Source organism: Hirundo rustica, chromosome 4 (assembly GCF_015227805.2).
Source record: "Hirundo rustica isolate bHirRus1 chromosome 4, bHirRus1.pri.v3, whole genome shotgun sequence".
Classification (NCBI taxonomy): Eukaryota; Metazoa; Chordata; class Aves; order Passeriformes; family Hirundinidae; genus Hirundo; species Hirundo rustica.
In genome coordinates this window covers 67,820,017-67,837,203 of record NC_053453.1, presented here as the reverse complement: position 1 = coordinate 67,837,203, position 17,187 = coordinate 67,820,017, and the positions used below count along the sequence as shown (strand labels likewise).

Sequence of the window (17,187 nt, the reverse complement as noted above, 5' to 3'; positions counted from 1 at the left end):
TCCTCTCCAGGCTGAACCATCCCAATTCCCTCAGCCTTTCCTCCCAGCAGAGCTGCTCCATCCCTGTGCTGCCCTTGGTGTCCCTGCTCTGGCCTGGCTCCAGCAGCTCCCTGTGCTTCCTGTGCTGATCTCCAGGAGAAGATGGATGCCGTGGATCTGCAGAACAGTTACTTCAGGACACTGTTCCTGATGGGAGCAAACCCAGCCGGAAGGATGTGATCTTGCAGGATATATTCATCACATTACTTGAAGTTCTTATGATTACAAGGGGAAAGGCAGCTCTTTCACTCAGACTCAAAGCCTGGGGACTTCCCACTGTCTCAGAAGAGCAGTGCAAGCACAAAAGGGTTTCAGAGCACTTAGAAAAGTACCACTTTCGAAAAGTGATGAGAGATGCAATGAGTGAGTACAGAGCAAAGGTTTCTCAGTTCATTTAAATGTAAGGCTTAGAGCTTAGGAAAGGGGAGGTTTGAACCAAACCTATGGAAAACTCCTGTGGAATTTAAGAGAAAAAAAATTATTGCAGATTTTGAAAGCTTATTGGGAATATATGTTCCTCTGACAAGGTTTTGGGGGTTTTCATTCGTCTCCTTGAAATCAGTCCTCACATACTTCTGTGGATCCTCCTGGATTCATACCTATTACATTTCCCTAGACTTTTCCATGCAGACATGCAAACTGAAACCACAGAAAATATTTTCATGCACCCTCCACCCTCCAGAGCAAACCCACCACATTCTCCCCGACTCCAGCAAGGTGTGACGTGGCAGCCTCCTCAGAGGTGCCAGCCAGCTGCAACAGGCAGAGAGGCAGCACAACCTGGATGGAGGGAAAGAAAGCCATCTTTTAGGGGAAAATCCATCCTGTGTTCACTGCCTTTTCCCTTCTTTCTTTTGCAGCACAACACTAAATTGATAGATCCACAAACTTGAGGAATTTTATAAGCCACTCTCAGCAGACACTGGTGACAATCCTAAATCTAAATCTAAATCTAAATCTAAATCTAAATCTAAATCTAAATCTAAATCTAAATCTAAATCTAATCACCTAAATGAGATGTCCACAAGCTGGCAGATTCAGCTCTGGTGAAAGTAAATGCAATTGGGACCAGAGGGAACTGCTCCCAGTTACATTAATGTTGAATATGGCCCCTTCAGTGATTTATTTTTAATTGTTGGACATTGTTAAAAAAAAAGAAAAAAGAAACTGGAAAAATGTGCATTCTATCAAATGTTGTGAAACTGTGTGGGTTGGAGAAGGCTCAGTTTTTAATAAAGGAAACATTCATTGCATCCCATTTCAAGGGCTTCCATTAGATAGAAAGGAGACAGGAAGCTGAAGCTTTGCTCTTGGTAGTTCTCCCTTTGCTACCAAACAGCACTAGTTTAAATGAAAAAGTAAAGAAATAAAAGGGAACTGTATAACTGGAGGCCAGAGAGGTTTCCTTACCTCTGCCAAGGTCAAAGCCTGGCATCACAGCGTGTAAGAGTGTTGGGTGCTAAGCGGGCACTGTGGGGATGCTTACTGTGTCCCATTCACAGGAGGAGGTGTCAGACTAACCTTTTCCAGCTGCTCTCAGGTTAATTTTTGAAAGGCTCCTCCTATGGAATGTTAAAAAAAAAAAAAAAAAAAAAAAAAAAAAGGCAGCATTTTAGAGGCAGATTTAAACAAACCTGAAAATTCGGCATATGCTCAGGCACACCCACAGACTTTTTCAGTCCTATTACACTTCCAAAGGTACTCCCCAGCAGGATGGTAAAGGCCTCTTGAGTTTTAGGTGTCGTTCATTCTTTCCAGCTTCCCTCTGCTTTGCTTCCCTCCTTATTGTTTTCATCTGCCCGTCCATCCCGGCCTGATTTGTCATAATTTCATGTTGACATACTGTAGTAAGACAATTGCAGCTGCTCCCTGTGAGGAATGCAAACAGGGATCTGTCATCTCCTCTCCCCCCCTGCCCTCCCCCTCCCGGGAGGGATGGATTTCACCGGGAATGAGGGACCATGGCCACCAAGAAGTGGCCGCGCTCTGTCCCGGCAGAAGGCTGGCAGATGAATCCCCGGTCCCTGAGACCTTTTGGATATCCCGGCTTCTGCTAAGGCTAAATGCTCCCCCATCCGAGTGTGTGTGTGTGTTTATGCAGCAAGCTCCGGGATGCAAACGGCATTCCTCTTATCATACGGAGAGAGGATGTGAGCTCATTCAGAAGGAATCCCAGCTCTGGGGTGCCCCACTCACTTAATCCAAGCATCCCTTGCATGCTCCTTCTTCTGAGAGGGTAGAAGAAAAGCAAAGCACAGCGCTATTGGCTTCTAATAAGTGGGATAATATATTTCAGAGAGGAGCTCAGACAGGAGAGGAAATGAACTTGGCTAGACAGTCACTTAAAATATAAAAAAAAAAAAAAGGAGGGGGGGGAATTTGCAAAACTCATTCCATTATTTCATGTAAATAAACTTGGCTGGGTTAAGACAGGCTGATATAATCATAAGATACCGAGTAAGACAGATTTAGCAGTGCAGCACCGTTTACTAGCTTGCTTGATAAAGAAACGAACAGATTCCAGGCCTGGCCATTGCTGGCTGTCAAAATGAGGAGAAGTCTAAAATGTTTCAGCCTCTGATGCTGGAAAAAGGCCCTAGGAGTGTTAGAGCACCCAAACGGGCTCCCTGGGGCTCCACCTGGGTGGAGGATGTGCTGCTGTGGCGAGCTTTGTGCATCTGGGCTCACACATCAGCAATGCCTGGCATTGGCAGGGTCTGACAGCACCAGTGGCAGTGTGACAGGAGTACATGGTGCTACTGTTTGGGCTCTTCCTGAGGACATTAAAAAGCTAGGAATGGCTCAGAAAGGAGCTGCCATGATCCTCAAAACCTGCTGTGAGACCAGAGGTGGCTGTCACCATAGGCAAAACAGGAAGGAAGGTACCACCTGAGAGGGCTGACAGCCCAGGCTCACACAAGAAGCCTGTGGAATGCAAAGCACACAAATCACCTCCTGAGTCTGGAATCAGAATCCAACCCATGACACACACATTTCAACTGGGATTTTTGTCAGAAAACCATACCTGAAATCATAGAATAACAGAATAGCCTGGGTTGGAAAATACCTACAAGGATCATCAAGTCCTCCTGGCCCTGCACAGGCACCCCGACAATCCCACCCTGTGCATCCCTGAGAATTTTGTCCAAACTCTCCTGGAGCTGTGGCAGCCTTGGGGCTGTGACCATTCCCTGGGGAGCCTGGGCAGTGCCCCAGCATCCTCTGGGGGAAGAACCTTTTCCAGATATCCACCCTGACCCTCCCCTGACACAGCTCCATGCCTTTCTCCACGTTCCCATCTTGCTCCTGCACAATGCTGTAATCACTGTCAGCAGGAGCAGGATCATCTCTGTGCAGTACCGAGTTAATTTTTTAAAAACAGACAGGTACACATTGCAGTGAATTAATTTTGCCAATGCATGGGATTTATCATGACTCCATGATACTCTTCTGTTTAAATTTCCAGCTCCTGGAGAAGTACTTACTCATATTCTTTTAGTGAATCATCTGTGCTTGCTGTTGATGAGAAAGCTTAGAAATGTAACAGGAGATGAATGAAAACTGAAAAATGTGAACACAACTTGAACTACTTCCTAAATCTCATTTTTCAGCCACTCCCGTAAATACTTGCAACCTGAACTTTTGGCACTGGCAATATTTCTTGTTTTAAAGTACAGGGTGCAGATCAGTTTGACAAAATTAATGCAAATTTACTGGCACAAATATGAAAAAATTAAGACTTGCAGTTTTGTAAGTGGTTTATAGTTCTCAAAAATTAATTTTAAAAGCTTTTTTTAAAAAAATCTCATGATTCTGTGGAGCTGTTCCCATTTTTTAATAATGTTTTCAGCCACATGACACCTGATGAAATTATTATTAAAGAATTCGAAGGGAAAACAAATTGAAAATTAGGATTGCAGAATTTTAAATCTTTATTGATATTTCAGTCAAATTCTGCATACTGTTTTCAAAACCTAATCTTGAATTAATTGAAAGGAGCCCCATTGTCAGAAAAATTTGGTTTCAGCTGTGAATATTCAGCTCACAGAAAACCAATTCCCTCTGAGGTACCACATTATAAACAGCTGGAAGTGAGGCACAGAAGTTGACCAGGAAGTTGAAAAACTCTGGCCCGTAATGAATTGTTGTTTTTACACTCTTTAAAGCGCAGAGGGTTGAATATACTGATCCTATATGGCTTTTTCTACATATGTAGCTCCTTCCAATTCAAGCCAGGTTTAACTCTAAAAGGATACCACATGTCTGGAGACACCTTTGAAACTTCAGCTCTGAGGCAGAAAATGCCTGTGGTGGTGGATGCCTTTTCCTGGAGATATTTCTGTCAATATTTGTGAAGTACTCAAGGGACAGGGATGGTGAGTGTGACAGACAACCACAGGAAGGTGGCAATTGTCTCTCCTCACAGCAGGGTTCAGACATGGATGATGAGTTACAGGGCTGCACACTGACCCTGAGGATAAAACAAATCACAGGACCATTAGGGTCGGAAAAGACCTCCGAGATCAGCAGCTCCAACGTTTGGCCTCTTTCACCGCCTTGACACCCGGCCCAGAACACTGAGTGCCATGTCCTGACATTTCCTGGACACCTCCAGGGGTGGGGACTCCACCACCTCATGAGAAAATCCTGCCTGTCTGCCCACTGAACCAGCATGCAGGGATGGAACTGGATGTTCCTGTCTGCAGTCACTTCCCAGCCCTCAGTGTGCCTGCACTCAGCCACAATGGCATTGCTTTCCCCATAAAGCCTGTGGTTATAGCTGCCTGGGAAGATCTACTTCCCCCTTTAAAAATAATACATAATACTGACAAAATGAGCATTTCTCTTCTTCATTTAAAAAACTAACCTTTAGTGTTCTCATTTTCTTTTTTTTTTTAAAAATAAAGCTGACTCGAAGAAACATCTCCCTTGGTTTGGAAGGAACAGCTCATAAGCTTTCTAGACACAAATGTTGCACCCAGCCTTGTACAGAATTAATAAGCTCGGTCAAAGACATAAAAGAAATCCACTGTTTCCTCGATAAGCACTTGTACACAAAATTTCATGCCTGTTTATTTCCATTTCTATTTCAGTCGACTTGTAGAGGTCTAAAAGGCTCGCAGCCGCTTCTGTGAATGAGGAGAAAGAGCAGTGCATCCATTTTACAGATGTGCAGCAAGATTAATCAGATTTACTCAAGGACACACAAGAAGTCTGTGCAACAGCTGGGAAGAAAACCCCAAGTCCTAGTCATATGCTCTAGCCACAGAATGATCCCTACTCTTGGAAAAGCAGAGGGGTGCTTTTGTGGAAAACAATGAGTTGTAAAGCCTGAGGAAAATAAACTCTCCCAGGCTTTTTCTTAAGCAGGGCTGAAGAAAGATTTTGGCATGGAGGGCTGCTTGTAGGGACATTTAAATGCGGCTTTTGGTCCTATTTGTAGCCTGGTTTGCTTCAGTAAATAAATATGTACATGTGTTTAGGTGGGTTTGGATAAACCTCCACCGGTGAAAGAGTCCTTCACAAAACCAGTGGAGCAGAGAGGAGCCCAGCTCCCCCCACCCGCTCGCATGCGACTCCACGCCTGTGCCACCCCACTGATGTCAGAAATGCTAAATTCTTTCATCGTTGTTTGAAACAAGACCTCCATTATAAGCCCAATTTTGACTCCCTCTCTAGAGGAAAAATAATCAGCCTGAACTTTTCACAGGCATGATATTAGCTCAGGGTAGAACGTCCTTTTAGGAAACTTGAGGCTGACTGAAAAGAGTGTTCAAGAGATTTGGGGTGAGGGAAACAGGGGGTGGGGGGTGATAAGGAAATGTACAAAATTGAGCTGTTTTTTTAATTTCCCAGTTTACTGTTTAGGAAAAACAACCTTTTAGTCAGGAGTAGCCAGGGGGACTAGGCAAGTTTTCTTTTCCTCATGGTATCACAAGATGCACACACTGACCAAACAACACCTGGAGCAGCAACACGGGGTGGAAAATGGCGCTGGAGGAGTTGGAACAGCCTGCGTGAACTTTGAGACTTTAACACTGTTTTGACTGAATAATTCAGGTGGTGAAGCACCTCTGGAAGTCCATAGTCCAACCCCTTGCTCACAGCAGGGCTAATTCCAAAGCTAGATGAGATCCCACAAGGCCTTATCCAGTCAAGCTTGGACATGTTTTCCAAGCGTGGCTATCCCTCATCTTCCCTAGGCTCTTGTAGCTCTGCTGCACCACCACACAGGGAAGAATTTTTCCCAATCAAAAACCAGATTTTTTCTAGTTGCAACATGTGCCACTTGCCTCTGGCTCCTTCTCTGTGCAGTTCTGAGGAGAATCCAGTTCTGCCTTTTCTAAATTTCCCCTTTAGCCAGAAGTCTGCACTGACCCATCTGAGTCTCATCCAGGCAGAACAAACCCAGTGCCCTTAGCTTCCCTTCATACACAAACAGACTGGTTGAGGTTGGAAGGGACCACAGTGAGTTATTTGGTCCCACAGCTCTGCTCAAGCAGGGCCATTCCAGAGCACATGGCACAGGATTTCTGGCCAGCAGCTCTGCTGAGAAGGACCTGGTGGACAACAGGCTCTCCATGAGCCAGCAGTGCCCTGGGGGACAGGAAGGCCAATGGAATCCTGGGGTGCACTGGGAAGAGCAGTGCCAGCAGCTCAGGGAGTGATCCTGCCCCTGTGCCCAGCCCTGGGAGGCACATCTGGAGAGCTGTGCCCAGCTCTGGGCTCCTCAGCACAGGAGGGACAGGGAGCTCCTGGAGCGGGGCCAGCGGAGGCTGCAGAGATGATTCAGGGCCTGGAGCAGCTGTGACAGGGAAAGGCTGAGGGAGCTGGGGCTGTCCAGCCTGGAGAGGAGCCCCAGCTGAGAGGGGCCCTCATCCCTGGGTGTCCCTGTGAGCAGGGAGGGCTCAGAGCAGGGCCCAGGCTCTGCTCCGGGGGGCCCAGCAATGGCACCAGAGGAACAGGCAGGAGCTGAGCCCAGGAGGTTCCACCTGGACAGGAGGCAGAACTTCTTCCCTGGGCAGTGACCAAGGACTGAACAGAGACCAGAGAGGGTGTGGAGTCTCCTCACTGGGGATATTCCAGAATCATCTGGACACAATCCCGTGCCCTGTGCTTTGGGATGGCCCTGCTGGAGCAGGGATGTGGGACCAGATGATCCTCTGTGGTACCTTCCAACCTGACCCATCCTATGATCTCTGTTTCCTTTCCAGGTGTCTCCACAGCCACCTGACATTCCCAGCTCCAGAGGCAGACACTGGTGTTTTTGAGCATGTGAGGTATCTGAAGTGCTCATTCAAGGATTTTTCCAGGTAGTGGGCACAGTTTCCAGCTTGTCCAATTCCGCCAAGACCTCACCTTTTCCTCAGCATCTGCACAGAAAGTGCAGTGAACAGCCAAGACAGTACAGCTGAAGTGGGCATTTGCACAGCTCTGAGAACTGGCTGCTCCACACCAGAGAGGACTGGTGGGGTGAAGTTATGTCTGACAACAGCCCAGTGTTACCACATTATCTACATGATCCAGCCTGGAGGCAGTTCTGGGGAATAAAGGTGGCCACGTTCATAGAATTATAGAATCACAGAATATGCTGAGTTGGAAGAATTGTCAAACCCAACCCCTGGCCCTGCACAGACACCCCAGCAATCCCACTCTGTGCATCCCTGAGTGCTGTCCAAATGCTCCTGGAGCTGTGACAGCCTTGGAGCTGTGACCGTTCCCTGGGGAGCCTGGGCAGTGCCCAGCACCCTCTGGGGAAGAACTTTTTCCTGATATCCAGCCTAACCCTCCTCTGAGCCACCTTGCTCGTGTTGTTCAGTTCCTCCTCGCAGCAGCAGGGTGAAAGGGAAGGGAGGCATGATCAAGATGTCCATGGATGGCAGTCAAGCCTTCCTGACAGAATGGCATTCTGGGGTCATTCATAGCTGGAATAATGACTGACTTCAGAGGAGCTGCCTGGTCCTGGATCTTAGAAGACAAAGAATTTAACGTCTTTTTATGTGGCACTTTTTCCTTCTATAATACAGGCTGTAGGCTCTGACTGTAGGTGAGAACTCGGGTTTTGATGTCTTCTAGAATCTTCTACTTTTCTTAAATAATTCAAGCAAATGCTATTAACACGAGTTTTTGCAAGGAAATTGAAACCAAAGTATGTCTGGTATGTGGTAGAGATAATCAGAGGAATACTAAAGCAGCATATGACAAATCTTGTCTTCCATGCATCTTTGCCTGACTCTCCAGCATTTTGCTGTCTAATCTGTCCTCCACGGGACCTCTGCCAAATATCTGGGTGGCTTCATGGTGCCACCTTTGAAAAAAAACCCCAAACCACAAACTGGCCAGGGGAATATTTTTCCATATCCCCTCACCCTAAAAGGCACAGCAGCTAAGTTCTAAGTCCAATGGCAAACTGAAGACCTGATTGTTGAGGCAAATGATGACAGAAGAAGTCAGAGCTTACTACTGCTGAAAACAGGAAATTTCCAGACCACCAGCAGAGCTTGTATAATTTTCTGCCATCTCCAGAATACCCACTGACACCAGGCTTCTGAAAGCATGATTAAATTCAGGTAGAAAATCTGCTTTGCTTTTAGTTTCTGACAGGCAACACTGATAGTATTTTTGTCATCCTGAGGTTTATCCAGTACTTATCCCCGGTAATTAAAGAAATTTGTCTTTCCAGGGAATAGGTCCTCTAAAATATTTGCTGTTTCATAAGCTTTTTAAAAACTCTTTTTGAAACCTTTTCTTTGATTAACAAAAACCTTGCTGATATGACCTTAAAGATGCAGCAACCTTTGTTCAGAGCAAATCCATACATCAGCTGCATGCCTTCAGCATCCATGAGTAATGAGGCATCTCCAGCCCCACAATAAGAGTTTGATGCCAGCCACCACTGTCATGTATTTTCTCGCTCTCAAATATATGCATCTGTGTGTGAGAAAACCCCACCTTCAAATATGGTATGTCTTTTTAGAGACATTTTCACATGAGAGAGGGAGGCTGAGGTAATCTTATTATCACCAAAACATTGTAAAAACAGCAGAGCATTGGAGAACTTTAATCCTTTTCTAAATTATGGACTGAGAACACTACAATCGTGCTGGGCACAAAGGCAGAGCTGTAACTTGACAGGCTTGTATAATTTACAGCCTCCATAGTAAAAGAGGTGTTTTTATTAAATGACTGCCTGAATTTCTACAGCCACTTCAGACTGATGATACTGAGGAGGCTTGCATTCTGCTGCCATCATTCAAATCCCCCCCCTTTCACCACAAGAATATGGCTGGGATTCCAGTGCAAACCCCATATCCAGTTATTTATCTATTTCTGCTTGTCAGTTCAGAGCTGAGGCTATTTGTGCTGGTACCTCGCTTCACACACCTTAAATAGCTTTTGTTTCTCATTTTACAAAGCTTTCCTTTATCAAATAAGCATAAAACATTAACTAAACAATAGCCAAAATCCATTTATCAGCAGGAAAATGCCCCTTGCATAGAAGGCCTGTGTTTTATGGTCATGTATTCCAATTTCTGTTTAAACTAAACTAAAATCTGACCAAGAACTGATGCATTTTCGCTGACTGCAGGAAAGTACCTAACATTATTTTTCCCTTCTGTACTGTACAGAAAAGAAAGGCATTTGTACAGTGAAATACTTTTTATCAGACTCCACTAAGGAATATTTTTGCACTGATAAAATAAGAGAAGGCAAATAGGGAAAGCGACTTCAATCTCAACATTGCAGGGCAGACTCTAGAAGGATGTTTACACTGCTGGAATGAAAACAATTCATAACCCAGCTTTTAACTTAAAATAAGTAATATAAATATTTATCGGAGTAGTGTTTTAAGGCCTGTATTACTAAACTATTTCTGTATTATATTGGGAGTGACAGCTATTGTTAAAATCGAAATGCTTTCATAGCAGAAAATTAACTGAAATCCATTTAGCCAGCATGGAATTTTGCATTAGTATCCATTTACTGGGCTTAGAAAACTCAGGTCAGAATTTCAGACAGATAGACCTTATCCTGGGAATGTGTTTTGTCTTAGCTTGACCTCTTCTGTGGATCCCACTGATATTTAGTAGAGTGTCTACATCCTTCCCTCTTTTAAGGCAGGTCCTTGAGGATGAATTCTGGATATCATTCCACAGTACATAAGCAGCTGCTGAGCCTGGGAATGCCACCACCGACTCCAGTGCAAGCAGATACACAATTAAATTTCCCTAAATGCTCTTTCCTGGGGAGAGGCACAGCCTTCAAACCCTTGCAATGCCAAGGCTTCCTGGTCACCCTTGGATATCCATCCTCACTCTCAGGAAGCAGCACATGGCGTTTCTTAAGCACCTCTGACTGATATACCTGGACAGTCTTTAAAGCTCATTTTTTAAATTTGCTTGCCTAGCACTCTGTTGAGACAGCCTGAGGTGGAGCAGAACAGCTCCAGCCCAAATTCTCAAATGAAAATGCATCTTCAGGCCATCAATTCACACGGACTCTCTCCTCCCCTCCCACAGCTACCAACTTGACACACCTCCCAGACACTGCAGTGGGGACCTGAGCCCTGCTCAGAAGGCCGGTGGTGCTCCATGACTTGCTTGGAAGCATCAATTAATTTCCTTCCCCGCTTCCCAGATCTCCTGAGACAGCCCCACACACCTTGCCTAGAGCTACTGCTGCCATCTCCACAACCATGGCAGCTCCCACTGTGTCAACACCAAGCTCCAAAGAACCATTAAAGTTGGAAAAAATCAAAAATGTCGTCAAGCCCAAACATTAACCCAGAACCCAGCAATGTTCACTACTAAACCATGTCCCCAAGCGTCACAATCACACATTTTTGAACATCTCCAAGGACAGTGATCCCACCACTTCCCCAGGCAGCCTGTTCCAGTGCCTAACAACCCTTTCAGTAAAGAACTTTTTCCTAGTATCCAATCTAAGCCTCCCCTGGTGCAACTTGGGGTCATTTATTCTTGTCCTGTCACTGGTTGCCTGGGAGCAGAGCCTGGCTGCACCCTCCTGTCAGGGAGTTGTGCAGAGTGAGGAGGTCCCCTCTGAGCCTCCTTTTCTCCAGGCTGAGCCCCACTTCCAGCTCCCTCTCGTAAGATTTGTGTTCCAGACCCTTCACCAGCTCTTTGCCCAGCTGAGAAATATTTAAGCCACTTCAGCCTTAATTCTGCCCCATTCGATGTGCAAACCTTTCTTAGGTTGGTTTTCTTCCCCCAGCTCCGCTAGGTCCGCTGCAGGAGTAAATTGTACTCAGAAATGTTGTTTTGGAAACAGGTGATTGAGGAAGAGACATGTAAGAGGAAAAAAGGGAGGTTTTGCCAGAAAAGGCACAGACCAGAATGAAGAACGCACCCCCAAAGAGTTCCAGATCAATGCTTCTGCATCTATAGCACCAGCAGCACCAGCAAGAAACCACTGCTGTGAAACCCAAGGTTTACCAGTTGAAGGTGGGTGCAGTTATGCCTCTCCCAGTCAGCGAGAGCTGTGTGCACTCAGCCCCATCAATAACACGAGATTGGTGTTGCTCAGTTATGCCATGGATAATGGCTGGAAGTGGAAGGAAATCCAATTTCAGTTTAAAATCACCTGTTAAACCATAAAAACTCTGTGTCCAGGATGATGACCTTTTAAAACTGACTATGTATTTCTATATAGATGTAGTCCACAAAAAAAAAAAAAAAAAAAAAAAAAATCCATGTGTAGATGCATGTATGAACTTAAACCCAGAAGGGGTTGAGTTTCACACAGCATCTGATTTCAAAGATTTTCTGTAAGAGCTTTAAGAGAAGAAAGAAAAAAAAAAAACCTCAAAAAATCCAAACTGCAAGACAAATGTCAAAGGGCATTAAAACTAAGCTTACATGAAATCTCACACCAATTGACCACATAGATTAACCAAGGAATTTATGTTCCATTTTCATGACATCATTATAGCTTCAGAGTAATTTCAAGGTGCTGCTTTCATGTGCTTGAACAGAGAGAGCTGGATTTGCCCACAGAAAGCCACATTCCTGATTGCTTTTCCAGGTGGCAACTCAGATATTGTGTCTGTCATTTAACTGTGTTCCAACTTTCAGCAGACTTTTAGGACTCCTTCTATATTCGAGAGCTCTGACGTTTAATAAAAGTTGACAATTTTGGTTCATTTACTGTTATTGTCACACCTGAGCATTTCATGATAGTTAATGAAGTACCAAAAAAAAAAAAAAAAAAAAAAAAAAAAAAAAAAAAAAAAAAAAAAAAGTATGGAGAACTATAAAAATCAGGTTGGAAATTCTTTAAAACACATTTTTTACACAAAGGACTAAAAGCCTGAGGGAAGTCTGGACTTTGCCTGCCTTTCAGAAGTCTGGTTAGACATCCAGAGCTATTAATTAAAAAAAAAAAAAATCCACTATCCATATGATTTTGGGAAGGGGGAAATCAACTGATTTTGTTTCCTCACGTCTCACCCACGAAAAATAAGAATTATAATCTTTGTCACTCAAATTTCATCTTTTTAGTCCTCTTAATGTGTATGTTGCTCAGAATGAGGACTTTTCTCTCTATCTCCACTACTTATGAGTCTAGTAGTAATTATTAATAATGAGAAGACGGTTCTGTAATCACCATGCCCTCAGGAGGAAGAACGAGTGACAAATTAATCCAAGCAAGGAAAGGTGGCAAAGCTGCAGTGAATGCTTTGCACTCATTTCTTGCTCTCTCTTTGGTATCCCAACAGCTGGAGTTTATGTGGAGATTAAGTAATTTTTGAGTCAACCACAACAGACTCCACTGCACGCTTTAGCTCTTTCTGGGTGAAACGTTAGGTGGACTCAAAGTGGACTGAACTGCACAGAATATCCTGAGCTGGAAGGGGCCCATGAGGATCATCAAGTCCAACTCCTGACTTCACACAGGACAGCTTAAAAATTAACCTGTGTATCAAGGAATGTTGACAAGTGCTCCCTGCATGCCATCAGGCTTGGTGCCACTTCCCTGGGCAGCTTTCACTGCCAGATCACCTTCTCAGGGAAGAACATTTCCCTGCCAACCAGCCTGAAGCTCCCCTGATGCAGCTTTAAGCCATTCCCTTGCACCAGAGAGAAAAGATCAGCACAGCCCTCTCCTCCCCATGTCGTGAGGAGGGGAAAGGATCAGGCTCTTCTGAATTTGCAGCTGTTCCAAGACAGTTCAGGTCTGTTAAATGGAGGGAGATGTGCACTGCTTAGTTTACATCTTAATATTGGATTTTACCAGTTTCTCTGACTCAGGCTTGTAGCTGCTGCCACGCTGCTTTTTACCATGTTTCTTGAGTCAGCCTATACAGAAACTGAGCAGGTTTGGGATTGCTGGTCGTGTAGGTAAGCTGACAGTGGGAAAAGCCATGTTTCAAAGAAAAAAATTAAGGAAGACTTACTAGCTGGCCTACCCTGCCCTGTAAGATCTTTGTATTTTTACCACTTCCCCAATCCCCACTATTAAAGCGGTAAAAGTAGAGATTGGGATAAAGCATTCACAGAAAGTATTTTCCAATGAGATTTGATGCCTCAGGCCAGCACAGACACATTGATGGAACATTTCATGACCAATATCTCTAACCAGAGAAAGGAAATCCACACGTCCCTCCGAATCTTTCTGCTCCAGAAAAAAAAAAAAAAAAATTAAGTCCATCACACCAGGCCACTCCCGATCCCACTGCACCTGGGAGCTGTAGCCACCAAGTACTCCACCCAAGGCAGAGTGTCAAGGGTTGAGTTTTTAATGACACCTGCTGCACACAAAGAGCCACGGAGACTGCCCTGGGCCATCCAGCACACACACAGACTGTGCACAAGTGCCTGCCACCCCTGGGTGCTTGGAAAGGGCAGCAGGACACATCTCTCCTCATGGCCGTGGGGCAGTTTCAGTGCCACTCAGTCTGGCCCCATAGGAATTTTGCTGGGCGTAAAACACCAGCATGGATGCATGGCTTTAATTTTATTTTTAATGCTAGCAGTAGGTTGTCTTCAGGAGCCAAAGCGCAATTGAAAATTAATCCAGATTTAAGCAGCAAAGAGGAATGCAAAGAAAAACAGACTGAATAACAGCTCCAAAAGGCAGGGGCTCTGCCCCGACTTATCTGGGATGTGCAGGCCACAGTCTGTCCTTCCTCTCCTTTCAGCTACAAGCTCAAGGAAAACACCACTAAGGCAAATGCTTTGGAGTTTTCCACAGGGTGCCAGGGCTGTTCAAGGGTTACCTGGGGTTATTGAAGGCTGTCATTTCACAGCTCACGTGCAGAGGTGCTTCCTTAACCTGGCTCAGGGAGGCCCTCAGGACCAGCACCGCTTGGAGGCAGGGAAAGGCCTCGGCCTACCTGCCACGGTCTGTGTGCCACAAGCTCTGGAGCTCAGCTGACCTCCCAAGGAACTAATCCGGGGGAGAGAGGACACACACGGCCTAAGCTGCTGCCAAAGTCGTGCATCTGCCACGAGTGAACAGCTTCCTGCCAGGTGAGGCCTTGGTGCTGCTTCTCTTCCTGACACAGGAACTTCACCACTGCCGCAAGAGAAGACTGAAAGGGCGTCTCATCAATACGTACAGGCATGTCAAATACGGGGTTTGAGATGGTGCCAGCATCTTTTCAGGGGTGCCCAGGGACAGGATGAGGAACAATGGACATAAACTTAACACAGGAAGTTCCACCTCGGTATGAGGAAGAACTTCTGTGCACTGAGGGTGGCAGAGCCCTGGAACAGCTGCCCATGGAGGGCCTGGAGTCTGTCTCTCTGGAGACATTCCAAACCCACCTGGACACGCTCCTGTGTCACCTGCTGCAGGTGTCTGTGGGTAGAGCATAATGTCAGGCAGAATCATAAAGTTTCAGGTCAATTGTTGTCTTGCTTTCTCTGAAATTCCTGCAGGTGCTGGTTGATCACTGAGAAGGAAAAAGAAAACCAACAAAGGTTAAAATACATTTATCTTAGTGATGGCAAAGAACAAGGGAAAGTCATGCTGGAAATCCAGTGTTTTATCCTTGGGGACTCTGCTTTGCCTATGCACCAAACTAGAGATGAAGGAGAAACCAGTTTAGACAACAGAGCTTTGGATCTTCTGCAGCAAACAAAGCTCTTCCTCGGGCAGGGAGCAAAAATTACCGATTGGTGAGGCTTTATAGAGGGAAGGCCTCGTAACGTGGCTCTGGCCTGTTACTTAGGCTAAGTAGAGGAACTGTGGGAGAGCGATTCAGCTGGAATGGGGTTAGTGAGACGTGAGAGATGTGCTGCGTGACTGCCACGTGTCCACATCGCGTCCACATCACGTCCACATCGTGGTGTATGCTGGTTGGCTGACTTGGGCTTGCTGTGCCTTGAAACCATGTAAACTGATAACCGGCTAACTGCTTTAAAAGGCCAAGTTTTTGGCAATAAAGAGCGCTCCTTTGCACCTGCCTGGGGCCCCTGTGTCGCCTGTTATTGCAACAAGGAAACACAAAACCTAAGCCCAGTCTATTCCCATTCCCTCCTGGAGAAACAACCAGGCAGCCTTGGGAAGACAAGCAAACCCAAGACTCTTCAAAAGAGTGAAATGGATTTAGCCAGGTGTAAGTGGGTCATGGGGGCACTGTTTTAGGTCTGTATCTAAATCCAATTGTGCTGCATAAACATCTCAATTTAGTAAAAGGGTAGAGGAAGTGCAGTCAAAAAGTCTACAAATATATTTTCTGTAGAAACCTGGGAGTATCCATGAGTTCTTAAGATTATAAACTATGCATCCCCAAAATGAGATGGAGAAGTATAGCTCTATTTATAGCCCTGCCACAATGACTTTTCCCAGAAAATATCTATCGGTTTAGCAGCGTAATCCCCCGTGAAAGACAAATTTAGGCTACAAGATATTAATTGTGTATCAGCTTTAACAGGGCAGCCAAGAGTGTGTCTATCCTGGTGCCGGATTTTAGGGCCTGGTAAGCAAAAAATACCAAGGCATGTTTCATTTTGAGCTGGGTCAGTACCCATCACCCCTTTTAGAGCGGTGCCTGAATGCTGCTTCCTGGGAAATGACAGTGGAGGAGTTCACAAGCTTCTTCATCACTGCAGGCCACCCATGCCTGCTCTCCTGCCACCTTGCTTAAAGAGAAAACTCCACTACATGGCTGGAATTCTCAGTCGGAGAGAAATCCCAGCCTCAGGACTGCAACTCTGTTTCTCAGGAGGCAAACATGCTCCACAGTTTCATGAGGAGTCTCTGCCGGTCAAAGCATCTGGGTTCATCTCAAAATCATACTCACCTGAAACACAGCGCTGCTGGGAAGCCTGCTGGAAAGATTCAGAGAGTTTTGAAAATCTCAGCAAGATTTGTTCTTTTTCTTTTTTCCCCCTGGAATAAAAGAAATATTTTGTGGTCACTGACTCGCTCTCAAGTATGCAATGCAAGTAGCTCTGTTGGAGTACCCAACGCACATGGAGAAAACTCATGGTACAAAATGCCAGATGTATGATGATCCAGTTTTGGTTTTCATTGTTTTCTCTCCCAGATGGTTTTATATCACACCCCTGACCCCAATTCGAAAAGCAACAAAAAAAAATAGCTATTAAAAATAAATTTATTATTTCCAAACTCTCATTTTACTGCTTGGATTGTTTTTCGGTTGCGGTAGCTCCTTGTTAAATTCATTCTCTCCTTCCATACAAGCTTTTCTGTTCCTCAGCACCTGCAGTACAGAACTCTTTTAATTCAAATACATGTACCTCCATTACGGGCTCACAAGGATGTCCTTCCTCCCACTGCAGTGGCCCTTTTCCTAAAAAGCCCTTTTAAGTGAGGGATAACTCAGAGCCTGGTTACTCCAACACATCTACTTCCAAAGAACTGTGGAATGACTTGGGTTGGAAGGGACCTTAAAGATCATCAAATTCCAACCCCTGCCATGGGCAGGGACACCTTCCACTAGCCCAGGTTGCTCAGAGCCCATCCAGCCTGGCCTTGGACACTGCCAGGGATGGGGCAGACACAGCTGCTCTGGGCAGCCTCTGCCAGGGCCTCAGCACCCTCACAGGGGACAATTTCTTCCTAGTATCCCACATAACCTACTCTCCATCAGTGTGAAAGTTCCTGTCACTGCTGTTCCCGATGAAGAGGTCCCTTCCGACAGCAGAAGGTTTCTGTGAG

The 17,187-nt window shown here is 45.4% G+C and overlaps 1 long non-coding RNA gene across 1 annotated transcript; it reads right to left on the bottom strand.

Annotated features, from left to right (window-relative positions):
- Positions 1-740: 740 nt before the first annotated feature.
- Positions 741-16,395, bottom strand: LOC120752234 (uncharacterized). Its single transcript, XR_005700645.2, has 4 exons — positions 16,307-16,395; positions 14,826-14,953; positions 1,561-1,601; positions 741-819 (listed from the first exon to the last, which is right to left on the bottom strand). It is a non-coding gene; the product is annotated as an uncharacterized LOC120752234 (long non-coding RNA).
- Between the last annotated feature and the right edge of the window lie 792 nt (positions 16,396-17,187).